The sequence below is a fragment of the Pongo abelii genome, chromosome 17 (assembly GCF_028885655.2).
Source record: "Pongo abelii isolate AG06213 chromosome 17, NHGRI_mPonAbe1-v2.0_pri, whole genome shotgun sequence".
In the NCBI taxonomy this organism is placed as follows: Eukaryota; Metazoa; Chordata; class Mammalia; order Primates; family Hominidae; genus Pongo; species Pongo abelii.
This window is the reverse complement of record NC_072002.2, coordinates 85,806,963-85,833,989: the sequence shown is the minus strand read 5'-3', so window position 1 is coordinate 85,833,989 and position 27,027 is coordinate 85,806,963. Positions and strand designations below refer to the sequence as shown.

General features: G+C 38.0%; 1 long non-coding RNA gene across 1 annotated transcript in view; it reads right to left on the bottom strand.

Moving 5' to 3' along the window:
* Positions 1–21,903: 21,903 nt before the first annotated feature.
* LOC129051628 (uncharacterized) overlaps positions 21,904–27,027 on the bottom strand; it is a 29,417-nt gene continuing 24,293 nt past the window's right edge. The window contains exons 4-5 of the long non-coding RNA XR_008516018.2: positions 23,397–23,855; positions 21,904–22,185 (exon numbers count right to left, since the gene is read on the bottom strand). This is a non-coding gene — a long non-coding RNA (uncharacterized LOC129051628). The remainder of the gene's footprint in view (positions 22,186–23,396; positions 23,856–27,027) is intronic.

Genomic DNA, 27,027 nt, shown 5'->3' with positions numbered 1-27,027 from the left:
AAAGGGCAAGTTGGAAAATTAATATTCTAAGGGCTAAGAAAAGAGGCAGGAACAAAATGGCATCCAGAAGCCAGAGATACAGGATTTAAAGATAGAATGGTGAGCAGTGTCAGTTTCAGCAAGGGTTTAAGTAAGGAAGAAACTGAAAACACCAAGAGTTAAGGAAGAGCAGTCCCCAAAATGGGTGCTAAAGTGTCTTGTTTGTGATTTTAGGAGTATTACTTTTCTTCTCAACTGGATTGCATTGATCTTAAATAGAAAAAAAAAAGAGGCTTATACTCTATTTCCCTTGGGTATCAGCACAATGCAAAACACATACAATGTGCTCAATATTTTAGACTTGATAACTGCTATGTAACTCTGGGCCCCTTCTTGCACTTTTCTGCATTACTTTTTCTTTTTTTTTTTTTTTTGGTAGAGATGGGGTCTCTCTCTGCTGCCCAGGCTCGTCTTGAACCCCTGGGTGAAAGCAATCCTACCACCTTAGCCTCCCAAAGCGTTGAAGTTACAGGTGTGAGCCACCACACCCAGCCTGTGTTGCTTTTGTTTTTGCCTTGCTGTGTCTTATTTCCCACATATACTCCTGACCTTTTGATTTTATCTTTCTACATTTGCAAGTTCTTTTCCAATTTTTAAGCAATGTATTTTACCATGGAATACTCCAACCCTAACAGTTTTTCAAGAGCTGGAGGCAATGTCAAGAATTTTGTTTCTAACAGTAATTTTTTCTTTTGTCCTTTCAAGTAAGCCATTTTACAAGTTTCAGTGATTCCACACAAAATTCAAACTTATTCTTTAGGGAATATTATTAGACATAATACAGATTTTCTTAAAATATATTGACTAAATTTTTCTTATGAAATTGTTTTCTTATGAAATTGAAATCAAATACTATACAACAATATTATTAACAATAAAATACTATGTTAAGCATAAATTCTATGTACTAAGAAACTGTTGTAAATATTTGTATGTATTATCTCATATACTTCTTGTTACATCTCCAGGAAGATACCATCTCAAAGCATAGATTAGCAAAATGAAGGACAGGTTAAATAAACTTTCTCTAATTCACAACTAGTAACAGTTGAAAAAAAATCACCGAATAAAGTCTTCTGACTCCAGAACCTAAAATATATATTGTCATCCATATGAATGTGTACTTCAAAATAAAAAATAACTGTTTTGGAATGTACATGAAAATCATGAATCAGTTGACAGAATAACTTGTATGGCACCAATAAAATTTCTATTCATTGGAAAAAATTTTTATTATCATTAGGAACACAATTGAATTTTCTATAAAGGTGAAACATGTATTCCACATTTCTGAGGTAAAGTAAATTGGATCACAGTCCTTGATATCCTCATAAAAAATATAATCATTTTAGATGCTAAAATCTGAACAGTAACCAAAATTTTCCCTGGCTACAAAATACATCTTTCAAACTACTTACCAAAACTTTTGAAATTCCTGAGTAATGCACTCATCTTTGTAGATTAGAATATATCACACATAACAAATGGTGTGTAAATCTTGAAGGAATGGAGATGCAGGTATTCAGAGAAAGGGCAGAGTAAATATGTACTTGGAAGGAAAACTAAGGAAAATAACAAAGGAGAAAAGTGGGGGGAAATGAAAATTTTCCCTGGAGAAACTGGAGAGGAAAGACCAACATTTTTTCTCCAGTTTCTGAGAAAACGTGAAATGTAAACACACAGCAGCTGGGATTATTATCCATAGATGCAACCCAAGGATCCAGAAAACTGGGCTGCATGACAAGGACAAAGACACTTTTTAATAGGACTGACCTCAATGCTGCACCTTCCTCCTTCCTCGACAACTGTGGACTGCTGCACAAATTTGCAGAAGCAAATACTAAGGTATGCAATTCATTAGCCACACCATGAAGGCCGCAACTAGAAAGAGAATCCCAGAGATAATCACCTGGTTAACAGTATAAGGATGTGATCCTTTGAGTTAGTCTATGGACAACTTATAAAACAGGGCAGGATAACATGGACGTATTATTGGTTCCTAACACCTTGTTGTTGGCTATTGTTTTAACAAAAATGACCTCCTTCAAAGGAAGCAGTGAGCGTTCTGAAGAAGAAAGTGAAGGTTTCATTTTGGAAGACTAATCAATGTCATGTGGAGTCACGCTAACACTGAGCCAGAGATTTTCATCAGCCAACTGTGACCATCAATGTCTCGCGTCTCACTGAAGATAAAAATCATTGGGAAAATGAGTTCCTACAAGTAAGAAGGGTTAAAGTTGGTACAAATTTCTAAATCAAAATTTGGCTAAGAAGAAAAAGAAAAATGTCTAAAATAGGAAACACCTTTGAGCCAGATCTGAGCACAATGGGCTACTCCTTTTGTCAGTAAATAATCAGAGCAAAAGTAAGCCCAAGATGAGGACGGGTGAGAGGACGCAGCTCGGCTGTGTCTCGCTCATGCCTCAGGGAGGCTGGTCAATTTCATTGTAAAATGCAGTCCTCCATGGGAAGAACCTGAAGAGGGGAGAACAGAGCTGGGCTTCCTGCATTTCATATCATCAGCCATGGAAGGAAACATATCAATAAAGCATCTTCTCTAAAACCTTATAAGGAAAGTTTTGCCATGCTATTTTGCCTATTTATTTTTAAAAATTTCTTTTATTTTTTAGTAGAGACAGGGTCTCACTGTGTTTCTAAGGCTGGTTTCAAACTCCTGGGCTCAAGTGATCCTCCTGCCTTGACTTCCCAAAATACTGGGATTACAGGCATCAGCCACCTTGCCAGGACTATTTTACATGGTTCCACGTTTACCTTCTTTCTGGAACAAAAGTCTTAGAGATGTCCCATCCGTCATCAATCTATAATTACCCTGACCTATACAGCACTGTTATGGTCAGTTAACGTCCAGCAAAAGTGTATATCCTGTCTTCTATAATGTAGTGTTGTTCTGAATGAGTGTAGAGGCTAGATTTTGTCTCTAGGTTATGAGCATGTGACTGAACAAAAGTGATGCGAGCCACTTTTTGCTCTGCCTCATAAAATGCCCCACGTGCCTCTGCCCCAGCTGTTTTCTCTCTCTGTTCCCCCAGGGTGACCTTAGAAGCCATTTCTGAAATTGGTAGCATCCCCTACTCCCACCCCCACCAACACCAAAGCCAGAAAGTCTGTGTGAAGAGGGATACCTTGCTGACCTAGTCAATCCTCCCAGTATTTTAAATGTACAATAAATTAACTTCTCTTGTATCTGAGTCATTCATGACCAGGGGGTCAATTTCTTAATGGATTTAGGCCCCCAACTAATAGAAACACTTACAGCAACGTAACACCTTAATGTCATGACACAGTGTGCAACTGCCTCTGTGTCTTGATCGTCAGTGGGAAGATTGCCAATCCTGGCTTTGTTTCCGTTGTGATGGGGCCTCATTTGTTCTGTCACCAGCACAGGCAGTTAGAGATGATATTGCATTGAAGACATTGAGAAAGGCTCAGGGGGGTCATTTTAGAAAGATTAAAATAGCCTACAGGATGGGCGGGTGTTCTGTTACTCGACTCCCATAAACTAGAGTTATTAAAACCAATGATTATCATTACGGACAACTCTCCAACCCAGGGGAGTTGGTAAAAATCATCTAGCTTCACTTACAACTATTTGGCTTCCTGCTTTCCAGTGACTTTGCAGAATGACCAATTAGTCCTGTAGGAATGTAACTGGAGATATAAGCACGACAGAAACATTCGAGAGATGCCTTTCATTTTCTTAAAGTTAAACATCCCTTTTTGGTCCCAGCAATATCATGCCAGCCATTTTGGTCTCAAAGGGAGAGAGGTGGTTTCGCTGGCCCCTAAAAAAAGCACTTAGCTGCAGCCACAGCATGTATAATCACACTGTCTGATAATGCCTTTTTTCTGTCATTTTTCCTTTTTCCTGTTCTTTCCTGCATTCCTTCTCACCCCATTTGGTTTTAAAAATTTGCTTGTGATGCAGTCCCTATAACCTCATCTATAAATGAAAAAAAAAATGAAAAACGTCTCAGTGTGACAAAGCATTGCTATAAACTGGGGCTCTTAACATGGGTGTGTTTCACTCCTCTGCCAAAATCCCTGCTGCTATGGCTGCCGCTAATCAAAAATTGCCTAACCCAGTCAAAGATGCCCTGCTTCCTATGATCCCCATGTTTGGGTCGTCAAAACACACAATCCCGCTTTTTGAAAATTTTAACATCTCCCCCAAAGAACTTTACCTTAGGCCACCTCATCACATATCTCAGCCGCTTCAAAGACTGACAACTTACTCAAGAGGGTTTCCTGCTTGATGAAACGAAATGTCTGCCTCAAAGCATGGGACACGTGGACTCTCTTTCCCTTGTTCTGTGCTAATTTCATAGTAGCAGGATCGATTTTAGAATCATAGGATTGTGAAGCTTAAAGGGATCTTATAAATCATATAGTACAACTCTCTCTGGGGTCTAGAGGTTAAGTGACTCACTTGAGGTCACCAGATTAAGTAGTGGCAAATCACATACATTAACCCAAGGTTCTTCGTCCCCTGCCTCACTCTTTTCCCTGTGCTGTGCTATGAAGATTGATAGTAAGAAACCCCACACAGTTTAAAAGAGATTAGGTCGAAGATCAGTTCTCTGCCTGAGCTGCCCTATTCCCAAGATTAATCAGGGTGTTCTTTATGTAGTTTTTGTGTCAGCGATGCCACACAGCTCACTTTATGCAGTTAGATTGTCATGTTTCTCTTGAATTTAGTTTCCAGCTGGAAACCTAGGAAAGTCTCAGCCCCAGACATTCTGGTGTGTCATCTAGTATGCCACCACTTTATAAGCACATGGCCAGTAATGCATCAAGAGAAAATTTATGGGAAGGAGATGTTTTAAAATGTAAATCTATGTGCCTATTAGAATAGCTAATATCCAAAATATTGACACCAAATGCTGGTAAGAATGTGGAGCAACAGGAACTCTCATTGCTGGTGAGACCCCAAAATAATACAGCCTCTTTAGAAGACAGTTTGGCAGGTCCTTACAAAGCTAAACTTAGGTTTATCATATGATCCAGTAATTGTGCTCCTAAGTATTTACCCAAATGAGTTAGCCACACTAAAGCCTTCAGACAGATGTTTAAAACAGCTTTATTCATAATCGTCAAAATTGGAAGCAACCAAGATAACTTTCAATAGGTGAATAAGCAAATCATGATATGATCTATGCAATGGAATATTATTCAGTGATAAAAGGAAATGAGCTAAGAAGCCACGAAACTATGTGGGAGAACCTTAGGTCACATCATTAGGTAAAAGCAGCCGGTTCAAAAAGGCTATCTACTGTATGATTCCAAGTGTATGGTATTCTAGAAAAGACAAAATTATAGAGACAGTTAAAAATATCAGTGGTTGTCGGGGTTTCGGCAGGGGGGTTGGTGAGAAGGGAAGACTAGGTGGAGCAAAAGGCATTTTTAAGGTGGTGAAAGCATTTCATATAAAACTGGAATGGTGCATACATGATATTATACACTTGTCAATATTCACAGAACAGTGCAACACAAAGAGTGAACCTTAATATAACCTATAGACTTTAGATAATATGTGTTAATATTAGTTCATCAGTCATAGCAAATATACCATACTAATGGAAGAAGTCAATAAGAGCAGAAAGTACATGCTAGGGAAGGAAAACAAGGAAACTGTATTTTCTGCTTAATTTTTCTATAAACATAAAACTTCTATAAAATAAAGGCCATTTTAACAAATGAAAGCACTGTGTAGTCAACAAGAAAAAGATCATTATATTGATAGAGATTTTGCTGACAATATTTCAACTGAAAGTTTCCTCACAGTTTGATCCAAGTTAGTGAGGCCATCTCCAAGCCTTCTCAACCACTCATCATTCATTGGTTAACAAATATTATTTAAGCATAAATCACTGCCCTTGTGGACATTATAGTTTAGAGATAGAAGTTTCACACATTTATGTATGGCTGACATTCTTTCCAGATACATACAGTCCTAAGATCTTTGTGTGTTTTAACTCATTTAATACTCACAACAAAACTACAAGGAATAGATTATTGGTATAATACTTACACAGACATGAAAACTCAGGCTCAAAAAAACCAAGTAACTTGCTTATACTTAGAAAACTACAAAACAGATTTAAATTCAGGCCTTTTGGTTCCAAAGTATTAGTTTGTAACCACTACATCACAGCAGATAAAATCAAGGAAAAACTTATGAATCTAACAAGTCACTTCTGTTCTTCCAAGGAAGCCCCAAACTCAGTTGCAAGAACTAAATAAAAATGAACAGAATAAGATTAGGACCTTCGAGGAACTCACTATCAACTAACAATAAACCCTGTGATAAAAGCCTGGGGAAACAGCAAGAGAGAGGCCCAAAAGAGACCTTGGCAGGTCAGAGAAGACTTCATAGAGAAGATTTCAGCCAAAAGTTCCTTAAAGGCAGGAGGTGGACCAGAGGGGCATGAAAGAATACTCACATTTGGGGATTGCAGATAGTATGTTAAACACACTTGAGCATAAGGAAGTGGCCACACATTGAGCTAACCTTGGCCTGATCATGGAAACTATTTGATGCCAGTGGTTCTCCAAGTGTGGCCCCTGGACCAGCAGCACTGACACCATCTGGGAACTTTTCAGATGTGCAAATTCTCAGGCCTCATCTCAAACCTATTATCAGAAACTGAGCATGGAGCCCAACAGTCTATTTTCAAAGTTCTCCAGTGATTCCATTGCATGCTAAATCTCGAGAACCACTGGTCTAATCCATTCTCAAGTGTTTGGACATCATTTGCTGGAGGATGGAAAGCCACAGAAGGGTCTAATGAAATGGAAAAACATAATAGGTGTAGCAAGTAAAATCCTTAATTAAGTAGTCAAAATGGAGTCCTAAGGTTGTTTCAAGATGCTTTAAAAATATAAGATTACAGGATTGATCTGTTATTTACATCTCTAACTTCTAAAACAGCTGTCTCTCTTGCTGTTACCAAAATAAAGGAAGAGACTTTTGGCCATAAATAACACCTGACAGCATTCCCGCCTCAGCCACAAACATACAGAGGTATACCTTTCATTTACAAGAAATGCACTGACAGGAACCCAGACAACATATACACCAATGAAACTAGGAAATAACAGCTCTGGGAATCAAGAAAGAAGCAGTTGCTTTGTTATTGTGTTAGTCCTTTCTCACGTTGCTAATAAAGACATACCTGAAACTGGGTAATTTATAAAGAAAAAGAGGTTTAATGGACTCACAGTTCCACTTGACTGGGGAGGCCTCATAATCATGGTGGAAGGCGAAGGAGGAGCAGAGGCATGTCTTACATGGCGGTAGGCAAGAGTGCCTGTGCAGGGGAACACCCCTTTATAAAACCATCAGACCTCATGAAACTTATTCCCTATCACCAAAACAGCATGGGAAAACCCACTCCCATAATTCAGTTACCTCCCACTGGGTCCCTCCCTCAACACATGGGGATTATGGGAGCTATAATTTGAGATGAGATTTGGGTGGGGACACAGCCAAACCAAATCAGTTGTCTTTCATTTCTTTTTCAACTCCCCATTTTAAAACTGGATGTCTAGTCTACATCAATTTTAGAAATAATCCATCTCCTTTGAAAGTCCCAGGAAACCTAACTGGTCCATGAATGAGATCAGGGATGGATTTGGGAGGAAAGGGACATTTATGTCATTCACATTTTTTCCTCTACTCTTTTGAAAGAAGAGCTTTTGTTTTGTTCCAGCTGACTGAAGATTTAGGAACTTGGAGATTTCAACAATTAATTTTCAAAAACAACAAAAGGCAGCTAAGTTACTCTTTATGTAATAAGTAACTACTATGAACCATGTTCTGAGCTTGTTGTTCTGTATATTCTTTAACAAATTAAGAACTCTATCATAATTAAATCAAAATAAATCAGACTATGAGTAAAATCACTTTAAAAATGGATTCATGATTGAATAATATGGAGACATGGAAATAATAAAATTATGATTGTACTAAGGATAGAATTGACAATTATAAAATATCACCATCCTGTTGTTGGTAATTGTAAGGCATGTGTAGGGGAATTAGACACTTCCTCTAGGAAAAAGGTATGTCAGCTAAATTTTGAGGAAACTATTGTTATCATGATCAAAAATCAGTTCCCATCTGTGCTATTCTTGTTTAGCCAGTTTGTTAGGAACTTACTGGAGACCCTGAGTTAGATGGCTGTGTAATTAGGTAGGCTGCTTCCTTATATGGGCCATTCCGTTTGTTCAGACATTTTCAGTTTGCATGCCTAAAGGATTATGGGGAAACTGAAGCATGTACTTACCCAAAAGTGATCCACAGTAAAAATAAATTCATCACTTTGTTTTATATGATTTATGGGGCCACTAGAACACAATTTGCTTTCTCACTGATAAGTACCATGAACTTCCCACCTGTGCCTTCAAAGCTGCTTTTGCCTAAAACACGATATGCTCTAAGCCTCAAGAGGCATTTTTCAAAGTCAGTTATTCAAAGTGCAGTAAATTTTAGAACATGCATTAATAATATTCAGCCCCCTTGCCTCTGGCCTACCTACTAAAGAAACATCAATCCCACTTTCTCCTTTCCTATCCAGGGTTTCAGGTAACTATATGCCCACTTAACCGGGTTCTTATTTTTACTTTAACAATTAATTTGCCATGTGAATAGCAAAATAATTTATCAAAATAAATGACGTGAGTGATCTATAATAATTACTACTTTTTAATCAACCATGAAATAGACTTGATATCTAATAAGAAAGCAAATATATGATTTTCTCTGGAAAAAAATAGGGATTTTAGAACACTTTCTTGCAACCTGGAATAAAAAATCCATTACTAGGATGTTTCAAAAAAAAAAAAAAGCAATGTATAAAAAGAACTTTAAATCATATTACATTTATTGAGAGACAATTAAACAATTATGTAAATATATCTGCTCTTTAGAAAAAGCTGGTTCATGTGTGGTGGCTCCTGCCTGTAATCCCAGCACTTTGGGAGGCTGAGGCAGGTGGATCACCAGAGGTCAGGAGTTCTAGACAAGCCTGGCCAACATAGTGAAATCCCATCTCTACTAAAAATATAAAAATTAGCCAGGGGTGGTGGTGCACACCTGTAATCCCAGCTACCTGGGAGGCTGAGGCAGGAGGATCACCTGAACCCAGGAGACAGAAGTTGCAGTGAGCAAAGACTGAGCCACTTCACTCCAGCCTGGTGACAGAGTGAGACCCTTTCAAAAAAAAGTCAAGAAATACCATAAACCTCTCCAAAAAATGTTATTTACTATTTTTTATTACAGAAAATCCAAAACTAATGCCAATATCTCTTAGATTACTTTGCTTTTAATAATACAATGAAAGTTTTAAAGTCAGAGGCAAATAAATGGCAATAACATTCTTGAAATACAATTTTGCAGTATTATTATCACCTTTATTAAATCAGGTATTATTTATGTTGCATGCAGACATAGGATTCTAATGTAGACTAATTTTAAGACATATTGAGTATATTATTAAGAAAAGTTATAACAGCACAGAGCAGCATGGTTATGAAAACTATGTTTACCAAATTTAACCTTTCATCAGGAACTCCACAGAATTTTTAATAAAGTGACCAAAAATTCATGAGCTCTCACCGCTCTTCTATTTGGTTTGACTTGTTAGAAAGTTCTTCATCATACTGACCTCAAATTAATTAAATTTCAACTGTGTTGTTTCTAGTTCTATCACTTGGAGCTGAATAACATATTTTTTATTTTTTAAGAGTACATGTTCTCTTATTTTCTTCTTTACCAACTAAGGATCTTTTTTAAAAAGAATTGTTCTTAATATACCAAAGTCTTAGGCCATTTAATATCCTTGTCATCCACTTAAAAAGAAAACATATTATTATTTTTTAAATTTAACTTGTATGTTAGGGGTGCATGCGCAGGTTTGTTATACAGGTAAAGTCGTGTCATGGGGGCTTGTTGTATAGATTATTTCATCACCCAGGTATTAAGCTAGTGCTCATTGGGTATTTGTCCTGATCCTCTCCCCTCTCCAACCCTCCACCCTCCAATAGGCCCCAGTGTGTGTTGTTCTCCCTACACGGCCATGTGTTCTCATTATTTAGCTCCCGCTTATCAGTGAGAACATGCAGAAACCATATTTTTAAAATAATGCCATTAAAAACTGAAAGCAACACTTGATTTTTCCCTTTACATATGAGTAACCACAATGTTGTGAACCACGTTCTCAGCTTGGTGTTCTTGGCATTATTTAACACATTAAGGACTCAGCCTACCAGAATTAGCTTATAATTTTGTGAGAAGCTCATGATCACATTATCTTTCTGCTAGCTCTTTTACATTCTTCCTCAGATTAGACTCAGAGACAACAATAAAGACATTTTGTCTATTTTTAAGCCTCATCTCCCATATTCTGTACTTTAAGATGAACTAATAGTAGAAAAAGTCAGCTCATTAAAAAAATTTTATGAAGGTAAATAATGATGGGAGAGCTACAAAGAAATAGTGTTTGCAATGAGGTTAAGGTAAATTGGAACAAATATTTGAAAGTCAATTTGTCAATATGTATGTATGGGAAACATAAAAGTGTTTAATACCCCTTGAACTGAAACTTTCATTGTGGGGAGTCTGTCCTGAGGTAATACTGAAAGTAAATGCATAAAGATGGAACAGCAAATTTTTAATATTAGATTTTTGTTTAAAATCTACATTTTTTTGCTAGGCCTGATGGCTCACACCTGTAATCCTGGCACTTTGGGAGGCCAAAGCAGGTGTATCATCTGAAGTCAGGAGTTCAAGAGCAGCCTGGCCAACATGGTGAAACCCCATCTCTACTAAAAATAAAATAATTAGCTGGGCATGGTGGTGTGTACCTGTAATCACAGCTACTCGGGAGGCTGCAGCAGGATGATCCCTTGAACCTGGGAGGCAGAGGTTGCAGTGAGCCAAGATCGCGCCATTGCACTCCAGCCTGGGGGACAGGAGCGAAACTCAGTCTCAAAAAAAAAAAAAAAAAAAATCTACATTTTTTTAAATGGGCGTCTACTATAATTACAACTGTGTAGCAGACGTTAAATTCTGGATGGGAAAACAATGACAACGATGACTATTCTAGTTATTTTAGAGTTTTAGTTCATTTTCAAAAATAATATTCAGTTCATTTAATATTTTATAATATTTTTATTACATGTACTATTATAAATTGTTGCCTTTAGAAATCATCAGAATTGGGTCAAATCCCAGCTCTTTTATTTACTAGCTGAGCCAAGTAACTAAACTATTTTAAGCTTAGTTTCTTTGTCTCTAAAGTTGAGATAATGACAAATTATCTGACAATGTTACAGTAGCTAAATGTTTTCGTTTCTCTAAACTCTAAAACACTATATCAGCATTTCCCAAACCTGTATCAGCATGACTAATGAGATTTTTTGTCTTATTTTGGTTTCGTTTTTTCCTAAAGATATTACTATATAAATATGCCATCCAAATAAGACAACTGCTGTGTCTGTTTATTTTCCATCCCTCTAAAGTTCCCATTAGAAAGAGCAAAAAGAAAATGTAAAGGAAAGCAGAAGAATCATAACAAGGCTAAAAAACATAAAGTGGAAAAACAGCAGACCAGGACAATAAAAAACAGGCTGATGGGAAAACAAACAAACAAACAAACCAAAACAGAACAGGAGAAACCCTCAACACTCACCTAAGACAGCAGAGGAACGAATGTTCTTCCCGAAAGAGCTCTGAGCAATCTTCAGGCACAGGATCAACAAACAGGAGGAACAGCTGTGGACCACGGGAACAACAAAGGGTAATTACCAAAGATCTTTATTGAGGGCAGCTGCCCCGGCCAGAGTGGCCTCTCCCCGTTCCTACATTATGTGGAGAATGGAGAAAATCTTTAACTTCTTGAATAAAACCTGATGACCTCTTTCCAAAAGTGGTTTGTACAGGTAGCAACCTACTGCCAGTTGTTTCTTGAGTTCTTGAAGATCAAGAACAAAAAACAATGTTTGAGGAAACACTGTGCTAAAGTACAGTATACTAAGTACACAGACACCAAAGTATCAGATAGAGTAAAATGTAAACAAATCTTCTCCCCAAAGTTTAGGCCAAAGTGGGAAGATGGCTTGGGCCTGGGAGAAGGAGGTTGCAGTGAGCTCTGATCCCGCCACTGCACTCCAACCTCAGGGACAGAGTGAGACCCTGTCTTGAAAAAAAAAAAAAAAAAAAACTCCCTTATCTGGGGATCCACAGCCTGACTGACTCTGACTGTGCTCCAAACCCACATCCATGACCACTTTTTAAAAACATCCATTTGGTCCTTCTATTGAAAGAAATAGACTGTCAGGAAAACAGATCTACACAGCTGCAAAGGAAAGTCATCCAAGCCACCTAAACTCATCAACCTAATATTTTGTATCAACAAATTTCAAGAGGTGATAACCAGGTTTCTGAGGAAAAGTAATAGCATGAAAAAAATTATTCAATCAGTTCCTAATCCAACAGTCATAGCTATAGCATTTTAAATTTTTTAGCACAAAGAAACTGTGGCACATAGAGTTCATCAGACGTCTCGCTGTAATTGCTATACCTCTGCCCTATAAGATTTCCTGGTCCACACGTCTAATAATCTTGTCAAGAAAAGACATGCAGGTCACCTGATGTGACATTGGACCTAGTTATTATCAATGTATGTCTTGCACAGATGCAAACATTCCATGCTTTAAATAATACACATAAAATCCTGCCGAAGATCACTGTTAAGCAAACTAATGTGTGCTTTTCTGAATCGGATATGGCCCCCATTTTAAAATCAGAATGGCATTTTCTTGCCATGTCTTCCATTTTCCGTGTTTCAAAAACGACCCAGCTCATTCAGCAATTTCCAGTTCCCTCTGCCAAAGTTTTTGATGGGAAGAAATTTAAGACAGAAACTTGACTTAAGAAAAAATAACATTCTGTGCATCTGCACAAGAGTTGTACATTTATTATTTACTTATTACCTACAACGAACTATGGGTCAGGTATTTCACCTCCATTTTCAAGATAAGAAGAAGGATGCTCACAGAAGTAAGGAATGATCTACAGTCACAGAACTAATGTGACTAGTGCCAGGTTTCAACCCATTTCTGTTCAGGGAAAAGCGGTCCCTTTTCTGTGTCAGCATCTTCTATTCATCCTTGAATAGAGAGTCCATAACCTCTTCTCTATCTCATGCACATTGTTTCAGAAATCTCACCTCAGAGAGCTCTCTGCACAAGCAAGCACATTGACATCTTTAGATACCTCTCATCACACGGAAGTTAAATAATTGCACATTGAGTTGTCTTTCAAGAGAAACGCAACCCTCTCAAGCTATTTCCTTTCCAAAGACTTGTTCTTTGAAAAGGAGATGAAATTTCACTTCAGCTTTGGAAATATGCCATCATATAGAAGAGCAAAGCCGACTGGTGATTCTCAATTTTTTCTTCCTTACCCATAGCGCACCCTTGGGTAAGATGGTCACATTTCCTAAAGTTCCTTCACCACTTCTGTTAGATTGCATTCAGGGAGACGGTGTAGTCCGTGGTCTCCCATGTCCTTTCAGTTTTCAAACTTTAGTGTGTGTAACTATCACTGAAGTACCACCAAGGTGTCTGATTTAGAAAATCAGAAACTTTGGTGTCATTTATAGAAATTATTGAATCTGTGCAATACCCAAGAATCTGAACTATAAAGTATATACTGTAAGAATTTGGTCTGGGTATTGCATATTTGTATTTTGAAAAACAATGCTCTACCTTTTAGGAAACAACATTTTCAACAAGGTGCATCATGATTCTGCCATGTTCTCTACACTTAGCCAAAGAAGTGATGTGACTAATGGCTGGAGAGTGGACACTCTGAGAGCTTGCCTTGAGTCTCTTCTGCAGCTGTTATTAATGTTATCTCTTTGTCCATCTGACCACGTAGCTCAGTTATTCTTCTATAACGTTTACTAATGGCTTTATTTTTACTCCTCATGTGTTCACTGATATCTGCAATTTCCTGTGCAGTGTAGACTTTTTTGACATATAAGATCACTCTGCCTTCTCCTTAACAGTTCTTTGTACAGTATGTACAGTTTCATTGTGGATGAATCTCAGAGATTTAGGATAAACCGTGGGAAATAGTTGTTCAATAAGTTGAATGACTGAATCACCATATTTAACTCTGAATCCCATTCCACAGAATCTTGGATGTCAGTCAAATATCTGCTATCCTGGGTCAAAATGTTAAGGTCTTTTTTCAACTCACATTTCATATGTTGTAATTGTGTAACAAAATATATTTTATATAGGATATCAAAAAAAACCAGCAGGAACATTGAAGAGTGACTCTTTTTTTTTTTTTTACTGTAAATATGTTCCAAAACAGATATTAAATCTCTAATTTTTTTCCAGAAACTCCATTTAGTATGTATTAGTAAGTCATTCCAATTCAGTGTCAATAATCAACACAATATATAAAAGAAATGGAATTTTGATATTATAATGCTATCAGCTGCGACTAAAATGATTTGAAGTTGGTATTGTATTATCCTCTTTACAGAAATATAGAACAAATGAAGGAATACTACTGAATAAAGTCAAACTGCAGGAGCTATATACGTTGATGAAAATATACCAGAGCCATGTATTTCTATATAGGGAGTTCATTGAAACTTACTTTACTGCCAGGAAAATGTGCAGTTTGCAGTGATCGCCTTATTTAAAAATCAAAATGATTAAAGTTATAGTAACAAATATGTCTGTGCTTGGATTTCTGAATCATGTCCTGTCCCAGCTGAGCTACTTAGCTCCATCTCCTTCCATATTAATTCATAGAGATATATAAATGTACAGGGAGGCTGGGCAAAAGCACATTCCAGTTTATTATTATAAAGCTTTTGTATGATCTTCTGAGCATCACTGAATAACATCTGCAAGGCTAAAGGCCAAGGACTAAGGTGAGCTCAGCATCTTCCTCTGCCCCCTTCTCCTAGGCCTATACTCTAATCTCCAGTCTTGCTTTAATATTGAAAATATCCTCCAAAAGGGCATGCTAGACCTTCTGGTTGGAGTTCTTTTATCCAAAACTTATAGGAAAAAAATAAATGTTACCAATGTTTAGTATATGGATTGAAAATGGAGGAGTCTCCTTCAGTTTGCATGCCATGCAGAGAATGTGCAGAATTGTGAGAATAGTGTGTTCACTCCCCAGCAAGGTGGCTTACAGTAGAACCCTCTCCCATGTGTCCACTTTCAGTAAGCTACAATCTATGACAGTTTGCATGAGCCTAACTTCGCAGTTATAGACTATAATACTTCCTAGTTTTTAATTAAACCACAAAATGGATAGTTGATCCTTAAAAAATGTCTGTAAAGAAATCAGAGTTGAAAATAATATTAATATGCAAGGATAACTTAATGGCAAAAAATATTAGATGTGATAGTTGCACTGTCCTAGCAAAAGCTTTCTTTTTATAAGCTTAAATATAATAGTGAAATAATGTGCTCTGATAAAAATTGGATCAAAAATATTTATCAAAAATCCATTTATCATTTGCAATATGCTACTGTTTATTTTTAGATATTAAATGATAATCAGTAATTAATTTTAAAATTCAGCACCAAAAACATGAAACCTCTCTTGTCAATTTTTAGCAAATAATAATGTAATACTTTTAAAAATTTCACTGAGTCTAGTGGTAAATGCTTAGAAGTCTCTTCAGAGGTTTCTCCCTTAAAAATAAAGAGAAAACCTCACAATTTTGGAAAACACTTGTTCTTTTGTATGCAGTAAAAATAATAAAAGACAATATAATGGCAAAATAAAATGCATTCCTTTGTCAGCAAATGTTGCTAGAATACATGGAAAGCATTCCTAAAAATTGAAAAAACAATGTTAGAAGAAATATGCGATGTGGGAAAACTGTTATAGAGTCAGATGAAAATACAGATGTTGTTAATGCATCAGGTTTACGGTATTTTGGTATATTACAGATTCCCCTTTAATAATGTAGCACATTGAAAAGCTACATTCTTATGAGCCAACAGAAGAAAGAAATACCAGAGAAGATACAGTCTCAATGCTAAATTATTGCTTATATAGAAAATAATGTTTTGTGGGAAAATTAGGCAAACAATCATTGATAGAACAGCTGCTCTGGCTGAAATAGAGAATTCCAGACTCAGTCTATGAGCTAACAACACAAGTGAATTTTCTTCACTGTATTATTCATAAGCAGACAAAAGCAGGGAAATGCACAAATGCAAAATTGTTGCAGGACATCACCGATGTGGTTTATTTTCTACAAATGGCACATTTGAAGTGTATTAAAATCATTACAATGTTTGTAGTGAAATGGCAAATGACTACAAAACTCTTTTATACCACCAGAGGTTCACTAGTTATCTTGGGATATATTAATTTGGTTGTCTAATTCCAATATTCCAAATTTACTGATCTTTTTTTGTGAAGACAAATGGCTATATGGATATTCTTCCCAGCTGATATTTACTTTATTTTTTAAATTTATTTATTTACTTACTTTTATAGAGATGGGGATCTTGCTATGTTGCCCAGGCTGGTCTCAAACTCCTGGGCTCTGTGCCTGACCCCAGCTGATGTTTAAACACACACACAAATATACATACACACTCTTCCCTTCAACGCAAATGTGATATTTTAACGAGGAAGAAAGTTGACCATTTGTCTAAAGAAACTTATGCCACAGGGTTGACATTTTGAAAAGAGTTGTTTGGAAACCACCTGGTTTCCAATCATGGCTTTGCCACTTATTGGCTGCATTGTATTTTGGCAAATTCTATAACATCTTTGTGCCCCTGAGTCTTTATTTGTGAGGGAGATAATAAAACCTCTGTCACGGGATTGTAGTCAGGAACTGATGAACTACAGTAGAGTAATCGCATAAAAACCTTAGCCCAGTGCCTAACACATTGTAAGCATTCATTCAATAAATGTTAGCTATCACCTACATCACCATGACTACCAATGTCGCCGCTACCACCACCAGCACCTTCCCAAGTTTTACAAGCTGTGGCTGCCCTGTGACTGCCAACTCACCTAGGTGGAATTACATTCCGCGGACTTTTTTTCTTGTGTATTTCTGGTGAGTGTGGGCTACTGGAGAGATTCTGAGAGCTTGTGAGGTTGGCCAGGAGGCAGCAGCCACTGTGTAGCACATGTGCACTGCTGCTCAACTGGTGACTCATCTCACCTGTCCAAAAACAACAGCTGGGCCATGTGTGCCTCGGCTCCATGACGAAGGGCTCCAGCTTCCAAAGGGCACCTGATATGGTTTGGCTCTGTGTCCCCACCCAAATCTCACCTCGAATTGTAATAATCCCCACATGTCATGAGAGGGACCTGGTGGAAGGTAATTGAATCACGGAGGTGCATTTTTCCCATGCTGTTCTCATGATAGTGATCTTATGAGACTTATTGGAGCCCCCACACGAGTCACCACAGGGGACTAGTGCCTAGTGGAGCTGTGAAAAGAGGGCCACCATCGTCCATACCCCAGAATGGCAGACCCACCAAGAGCTTGCACTGTGCACCTGGAAAAGCTGCAGATACTCAATGCCAGCCCATGAGAGCAGCTGGGAGGGATGCTGTACCCTGCAAAGCCACAGGGGTGGAGCTGCCCAAGACCATGGAAACCCACTTCTTGCATCAGCACAACTTGGATATGAGACAGAAGGGACTTGCCTTCTCTCAGATGAAACTTTGGACTGTGGACTTTTGAGTTGATTGGTTTTGAAATGTGAGGACTTGAGATTTGGGAGGGGCTAGGGGCAGAATGATATGGTTTGGCTCTGTGTCCCTACCCAAATCTCACCTTGAATTGTAATAATCCCCACATGTTGTGGGAGGGACCCAATGTGAGGTAAGTGAATCATGGGAGCAGGTTTTTCCCCTGCTGTTCTTGTGATAGTGTATAAGTCTCACAAGATCTGACGATTTTATAAAGGGCAGTTCTCCTGCACACACTCTCTTGCCTGCCACCAGGTAAGATGTGGCTTTTCTCCTCCTTCGCCTTCCACCATGATTGTGGGACCTCCCCAACCACATGGAACTGTGAGTCCATTAAACCTCTTCCTCTTTATAAATTACCCAGTCTTGGGTCTGTCTTTATTACCAGCATGAAGATACACTTATACAGTACCCTTCTCACCAAGGTCAGAAGCAGCAGGAATGGACATGGGTTTTAGTCCATTGTTGGGGGATTTAAGTTTGTGCTCACGGATTCCACCCTCCTCATTCTCATCTCTTCCTGACTTCCTGCCCTGTGGACTCAAGCCTCCAGCATCAGATGTGGGGTTAGATTCTGAAGAACTAATTAACCAATTCCTAACACTCTGTGAACCAATTCTATAAATACAGGCACAGGTGTGTGTGCATGTGGACATGCACACAGACACACACACACTATTACTAGTTTTGTTAATTTAGTTGAACCCTAATGAATACACCAGTCAAATGACAGACAAACAAACAAAAAGAATAGAATTTTGCTGCAATACTTTGAACTAAAATGGTCTGAGCACCCCACTACAGGTTTTCCTGGGATAGACACTTAGAGACCTTGCTAGCTTGTAGGTAAACCCAGATGTGTTACTACACTAATGGAAGGGGTAGAGGTCCATAGCTGGATATTAGGGGCTAGAACTGGATATCAGTGGTTACAGGGTATTATGAGGTGAATTGTGTCCTGCAAACATCAGTACATTGAAGTCTCAGTGCCTTGTATATCAGAATGTGAACATATTTACAGAGAGGGACTCTCAACAGGTAGTTAATGAGATAATCTAGGTGAGCCCTAATCCAATATGCCTGGCGTCCTTCTAAGAAGAGAAGACTCGAACACGGAGGCCACGGGCAGATCTAGGGGTTACCATGCGAGGACACCACGAGAAGATGGTCATCTACAAGCCAAGGAGAGAAGCCTCATAAGACCCCAATCTTGGACTGTAAGAAATTGACTTTCTGTTGTTTAAACCACCTAAAATTTTGTTATGGCAATCCTAGAAAACTAGTACAGAAGGTAATCCCAAAAGCCAAACCAAGAAGAAAGACAGAACAATGACAGCACAAATATCTTTAATCAGCACACCAAAAACCCTTTCACCACGGTGGCCCCATAACTAATCTTGTTCTTGATTTTACTCATTCTTCAGGAAGAAAGGCAGGGAACTTAAGTTTCCCTGCTGCCAAAAAGTCAAAATGAGCTTTTCTTGTTGCCTTATTTTTTAATTCCAAAGAGAATATACAGAGAAAATTCAGCCTTATTATTAAATTGGGTTGAATGAAGTTCTGCCCTTTCCTGATCATTGTTCAGCTATTTTTAAGACTTGCCTGGCTCCTGGAACCCAAGAAGGAGCAACCTGACATCTACTTCACCATCAGTTTTCCAAAGCTTCTCCCCCTGATTAAAGTCATGGGCACCAGGGAAATGTTTTTTTCTCTTGTTTGGTCTTAATCTATGATCTCAGATTTTTTTATATTACTGTTTGACATGACTCTCTCTCTCTCTCTGCTCTTATCCACATCTCTCTGCATTAATTAACTACTCCTCCCTCTTAAATTATTCCCACTTTTCCCTTAGCGTGCCTCATAATTAGCACTAATCATATTCCTGGTAGCTCATAGAAACTTGCAGGATGGAATGAGAGAGATAGAAAATACAAAGAAAAACAGAAAGACTTGAGATACACTTACTTGGAGTAGAAGGCTCTGATCACCATAAGGCAAATGATAAAGGAGAGAATAGACATGTTACTAAGGAAAATGCCTCAAACTATTAGGCCAGATGATGGAAATGAATGCTGGTTCCATACAGAGACAAGAAAATTGTCATGGGTTGAAGATTGAGTAGTTTGTTCACTGCTTTTAACTAGAGCAATTAGAAAAAAAGCAACAACTTTGTTTCATCATAGTTAGGAACATGAAAGATTTGGTCAGTACTGCTGCAGGCTCCCTGCTCCCTCGCTCCCTACAGGGCTCTCCTATAGCCTATAATTCACTTCCAAGACATTGATGGCATTCTTACAATGGTTTTCTCAAAAATATTGTCATTAGAGTTTATTCACAAAGTCAGATTGGCAGAAACCATTCAAGAATGGGGACTTTGTCTCAAGCATCACAAGCACTATTAGAAAAGATCCACAATGTTTAGGAAACAATTAAAGCCCCTGAAACAGACTGTGTAGCTATTCATTCTCATTAAGAGATGGGGAAATACAGGTTGAATTACCCTACAGAAAATTAGACAGGAAAGTGGAGACCATAATCATATCTTAAAAAACCGCATTAACCCCTCCCATTTTTCAGAGTACACTACTGATTGTCATTCCAGCTTCCAGAATAGACGAACCCTCGAGAGCCAAAGCAGAAGATGACTGCAGGATTAGAAGCAGTATTTTCTTTTTAAATTTCCCTATATCCTTCAATAAAAGTCCAGCTCAGAAAATAGAGAAAAGAGGAGCAAGTGGTAGCCACCACCTCTGCCACATTTCTGGATTTTTTAAGGTGTCTGCACAGCAGAACCATCTCTTCTACTTTCTTATATGGAACAAATTTCGTGTCCAGAATATTGGTGTTGGGAGTTGACCAGAAAACATAATTTTCTATTCAAAATCCTTGAAAAACTTAAACGTAATGCATCCACTTCATTGTTGATTAAAAAATAATAAAATTAACTGCAATATAATTTATTAGTCTTTTAAAGTTCAACAATTTATCTTGCATAATCCTTTGCCAATGGAATGTGATTTATTTGAGGCCCCCAATTTTAAGATTGCTGACCACTCTTGAGAACTACATTTTAAAATCTTTTTTATTAAATCTTAAATATGTTAGTATTTGTATCTCATAATGACCTTACGATCAAAAGGACAGACAAGACATGGACTTTGAGGATGACTTCTTGTAATTTACTAATTTAGGGTTTATTTCATTTTCTTAGTATCTCATGCTATTTTTGACTCTGAGCTGTGGAATAAACACTGCCTTTCCTTGAGAGTGACATCTCAGGTTTTAGCCATTCAAGCCATCATTGCTGCATTTATTCTATAGCCCTAGTTTATAATTTAGTTCCATTCAGGTTTTTATGTAGCAAACAATAAGGCAAAGAGTGTGTCACCAGAATGGTCTGCTGGCTCTTCAGAAAATAATGCAGCTAAATGTTCAGGCTCATATGTCAATTGAGGAGGCTTACCTCTTCAAACGACACTCTCAAGTGAACGTTTTTGGCTTGTCTCCTTTTCTGAAATCTGTAATTTGTAAAGGATGGGTCATAGATTCCATTAGCATCCATCACCAATCAATCAATCAAAGGCAATCCGTTAGAAAGTCGATGAATATTTACAGTTTTTTTAAAAAGTCAGAAACAATAAATTACAAACAGTCAGTTAATACACAGAATGAGAAAATTAACTCCTAAACTACAGACAGTCACTGAGTTCTCCATGCAAGCTCTCACAAGGCTGAAACTGAGGTCTTGGCTGAGCTGAGTCCCCACCTGGATGCTTGACCAGGAAAAGATTCCCTGCAAAGTTTCTCGCGTTTGTCGGCAGAATTTGTTTCCTTGCAGCCACAAGGCCGAAGTCTTCATTTTCTTGCTAGTTATTATCTGCAGACCACTCTTATATTCCCTTTTGATTAATTTAAAGGGCATGACAAAGGGGATTTTGCAGCTATAATTAAGATCCCCTGAGGGGATAACCTTTGTCATCTAACCTAAGATATCATGGAGTGACATTCCTTCACATTCACAAGTTCTGCCTACACTCAAGACAAGAGGGTGAGCGAGTATACAAAATATGTACACCTAGAGGTGGGAATCTTGGGGCCACCTTAGGATTCTTCCAAACACAAATTTATTATTGGATGTCAGCCTCTCTTTTTTTGTTGTTTTTTTCTACAACAAAGTCTTGTCTGTTTTTTGATGGAGTCTCCTCACCTGTGTCCATCATCCAGGCTATCATCAATGGTCTCCAGGCTGGATCAGCTACATGGTTTCTCCTTTCATATGTGTGCATGAAGGCTGAAGTCAGTAGGAGTCTCTCTGTATCCCCAGCTGATAGGATCCCCTCAAGACATCAAAAACGACCCTGGACAACATGTAGAAATAGAAGATAAGACTCTTTCTTTAGCTCTCACTCCATTTTATTTTTGGGGTCTTTTAGAAACACTATACTGGTTCAGTCTCAAGACTTTCCATGAGAATTAGTCCCTGAACTTTTTTTAAGTTGTTCCTGTGGAAACAGAAGCTTATCCCAGTTGAAGAGATCCCAAAGAAGACAGACACTCTGCTGTCTCTCCATCTTACTTTCCTTGCCTGCAGTCCTAACACACCAATGAAATGTTCTCTTCATATGCCCTCCAGCATATGAATGAATGGAAAAGGACCCCCCAAGGAAAAGGTACGCTCCAGAAACATCTCAGCTGCAGCCAAGATGCTATATGACACACGAGAGAAGCGGAAACTCATTAAGGGCGGAGGCTAAGTAATTTGCCCAAGATGACAAAGATAGTGGCTAAAGAGCTAAGTGTCCTGACTATAAAACCTGAGATATTTTCACTTGCTCTCATGTCAGATGTTTCACAGACTTGACAAATTAGAAAGGGATGTTAAAATTTGAGGTTATAAAATTAATTATTTTGGAAAAATTAATTTTATTTGATTTATAGTCACCAGGAGTATTTGTTGGATATATACTGACTCAGATTAACTTAAGCAGTAAAGGAGTTTATTGTAAAGGGTCACCTCCCAAAACTAATTGAAAACCTAGCAGAATAGGCTCAATAATAATTGAGGGAGAAGATGCTTAGCTACTTTTCCTGACAGAGGAATGGTCTGTTCGGCATCCTACTGCAGCTGCTCTGCCTGAACACTCACCTCCAAGCCACTGGACTTGTTTCTCCAACATACTTGTTTCTAATAACCCTAAAGGGACCTCTACACCTTCAGAGCATCTCATTCACTGTCCACGGGCCATGTGCCGCCAGGGGCTGGAAAGAAAGGTGGTCTCCACTTCTCCCTTCTAGACTGAGTGTCAAGCAGTCCAGTTGCAAATGTTCACTGCAATATTCATCACCATGGAACTACTAATCAACTTCCTTTGAAATATAAACCTTACTAGAATAGTATCCTGTCATCACAAAAAAACTCCCCTCAATTTCCTCGAGTTTTCAAATCTTATTCATCTTTCAAACTGCCTGTCCTTCCTTTCTCCCTTGTTTTGATCCCTCACTTGTCATACAAACCTTAAGGAAGATAAAATAGACAAAACTCAATCCAACATATACATATACCACTTACAAGGGAAGAAAAATATGGCATAATTTCATCCTCCAAGATGCTCGACTTCTAATTAGTGGTCTCTGCTTTCTTTCCTTTTCAGTTTTTCTCATTTCTGCGATTCCTCTCTTTCTTTCCTTTACCTGCTATTGTTTTCCTTCATTTCTGACATTTACTTCTTCTGTAACCTCCAAAGTTTTCATTTACAAGTGATCTTTATCACATACAATGACCCTGGCTTCCATGTAAGAGGAAGGAATACATTCAACAGACAGACGTGTATATATTCTGAAACTGCTCCACAAATCTTTCTCTACCACATATAATTTGGCTTAATCAACTGTCTTGAAGCACTTGATTATCTTCTGGGATCTGTAATCCTCCTCATTTCTTAGAATTAAGTTAGTTTCTTCCCACTTTTTTTCACTCACTCCCTGTGAGGATAACTGGATCTTTGCAGCAATAATTCTAGAAGTTGTCCTGTAAAGAAAGATAGACAATATAATTAACTTTTAAAATCTCATCGGAAAGCGAAGGTCCTCCCCTTAAGAAAAGATTCAATAAAGGGAGAGCTGGTTCATGGCAGAACCAGAAGTGGGTCTCCTAATGTCTAATTCAGCCCTGTCCCCACTACTGTGGCAATGGAGTACAATAAGCTTCTGACCCAAGGCGCTATTATTCAGGAATTAATTTGAGAGTGAAATAACTTCATTTCACTGAGGAACTGTAAGTAAAATTTCATTTAAATTGCATACATAGGTTCTATGAAAAGAAAACTATACTAAAATAGTTTATACTATTTTATACCATTTATTCAGCTCCTACTGTAAAGATAAATTAACTTCCCTCAGGTGTTAATGATACTATCTGCCAGGTGATTAGCACACATTAACTCTTTTGTCTCCCATCAACTATGTGGAGAAAGTGTTATTAGCCCATTTTTAGAAGAGAAAAATAATATTTAAAGAAGTTAGGTTACTTTTCCAAGGATACTCAACATATATGAGGCTTCAGTAGAATTCAGCTCAAGACCAATCTCCAAGCCTATACTCTTTTCAAGACACTGGAACAAAGGAGTGAAGGAAGAAAGTGAGAAAGAAGGAAAGAAGGAAGGAGGGAAGAAAGGAGGGGAGAGAGGGCAGGAGACGAAAGAAAGAGAAGAAAAAGAGACACAGAGAGATTAGCAGGCCAAAAGAAAAAAGGAAGAGAGGAAGAAAAAGAGGAAGGAAAAAATAAAAAGAGAAGGGAAGGAAGGAAAGCAGAGAGGGAAAGAAAGAGCTAAGAAGGGAGAGAAGGGAAAAGGAAGCGAAGGAAGGAGGGAGAAAGGGAAAAGAGAGAGAAGTGGCAAGGAAAAAGATTAACGTTAGCAGTCATAAACTGCTAGAAGACAGGACGTAGCAGGGCAGCTAGGAAACACTTGCTACTTTAGGGACAGCCATAATTATTTTAAAATACAGATGGTGCATAAATCTGAAGGGAAAAATGAAGCTCCCATTCTCACTTTAATATTGGGAAATAAAAATATAAAAGGTAGAAAATGTTAGAGATAATCAAGCTAAGGTTGCATCATCCTGCTTTCAAATGATATTGCCTAGGAAAAGAGGTCTTGACAGTGCATATGGATGGAGGGTGTATCACAAGATATAATCAGGAAAAATACTAGCTATCTTCCTATTTTATGAGCAACACCTTCACTATCTTCAGAGTCTACCAAAAAGCAGACATTAGTGAAAATATTAAGCATAAAAGGCTTTAAGTTGTTGCCATGGGAACAATAAAAGCAGTCTTGCTTGGGTTCTATGTCCAAGTCCACCTTATCCAGGCATTTCAAGATATTTCCTTAATTTGTCAAACACTAAAAGCAACAGGCATCACACGACTTAGTGCATGGAATAGCATACTATTAATAGGCAAATTTCTACTTCTCAAAATGAGCAGTATGACTAATTAACCTTTGTTTTATATAACACATGAAATTGAAAACAGCTCTGAAATTGAGGCTGTCACTCATCAGCCTTAGAGAGCCCTGGCTCAAAACCAACCTGACCTCAGCTCGTGATTGTGCACCCTTTACCGCCATCTAGAGTCGAAAATCCCAAACAACAGGCAAAGCCACCCAGAGGATATGGAAATTAGCCTAAATTAGTAAGAGGTGCACAGTATCTCCTGCATTGTCCACGTTTTGTTTTTTGTTTTTTTGTTTTGCATTTTTATCGGCCAACTAAGGTAACAGCCTGCTTATGGAAGCTGTCTTAAGTACTGTGACAAGCTCTGTGTGAATCACTTGACAACGAAGGTTTTGAACTACAGCCCATACAATAATAGCCTCTAACTCAAGCACTTTGTGTCATAGCAATACACTAGTTACTAGGACATTCTAGAGACACAAATAAGATTATTTTTATGAGGAGAGACGTATTATTGGAATTAAAAGGACAAGACTTAGTCATTCTTTCTTCTTTTGTTCAAACGAAGTGCTACAAACTCCGTAATTCTAAGCAATGGTGATTGCTGTGTTGACAGAGCCACTAAAAGGATGCCTTTTTTTTTTTTTTTTTTTTTTTTTTTGAGACGGAATCTCACTCTGTCGCCAGGCTGGAGTGCAATGATGCGATCTCAGCTCACTGCAATCTCCACCTCCCGGGTTCAAGCAATTCTCGTGTCTCAGCCTCCCGAGTAGTTGGGATTACAGGTGTCCACCACTACACCTGGCTATATATATATATTTTAGTAGGGACTAAATATATATATATTTTAGTAGGGACTAAATATATATATATTTTAGTAGGGACTAAATATATATATATTTTAGTAGGGACGGGGTTTCGCCATGTTGGTCAGGCTGGTCTCGAACTCCTGACCTCAGGTGATCTGCCCCCTTCGGCATCCCAAAGTGCTGGGATTACAGGCGTCAAAGGATGCTCTTTGATTCGTTACAATAAACAACTTGCCTAATCTTGATTTCTGAATCAATTAATTCTTAAATTGCCCTACTATTGGGTAAAATGTTTAGCCTAGCAGGAGGAATATGTTACTAACATAAGGTCAAGATTGCTATCGAAAAATGCAGCCCATCTGCATTTTTGAAAGAATCTTCAGGTTTAATTACATCAGTGATTTGATTTTAATCTATATAGAAAAAATGTCTTTTATTATATATGTAATGATAGCCAAGGAAAACTAACATAAAGTTGCTTGACGCTTATACCAGAGAAGGTCTGATTATGTAAAAAGGCAAATGATGTTACTACTTTACATAGACAACTTGGTATCTTCTAATTTGTGTTACTAAATTGGAGTTTTAATCCATGGAATTTTCGTATATTTTATGTCTCATTTTGCAACACATAGAGCACTTAAGCAAATACTATTATCACTAAGCATCAAACAATAAGCAACGTATTTGAACAAATGTGTAAACACATACATAGCAATGTGTTGTGAGGTTTTATTTTATTTATTTATTTATTTATTTATTTATTTATTTATTTATTTATTTATTTTTTGAGACAGAGTCTCGCTCTGTCGCCCAGGCTGGAGTGCAGTGGCGCAATCTCGGCTCACTGCAAGCTCCGCCTCCCGGGTTCATGCCATTCTCCTGCCTCAGCCTCCCGAGTAGCTGGGACTACAGGCGCCCACCACCACGCCTGGC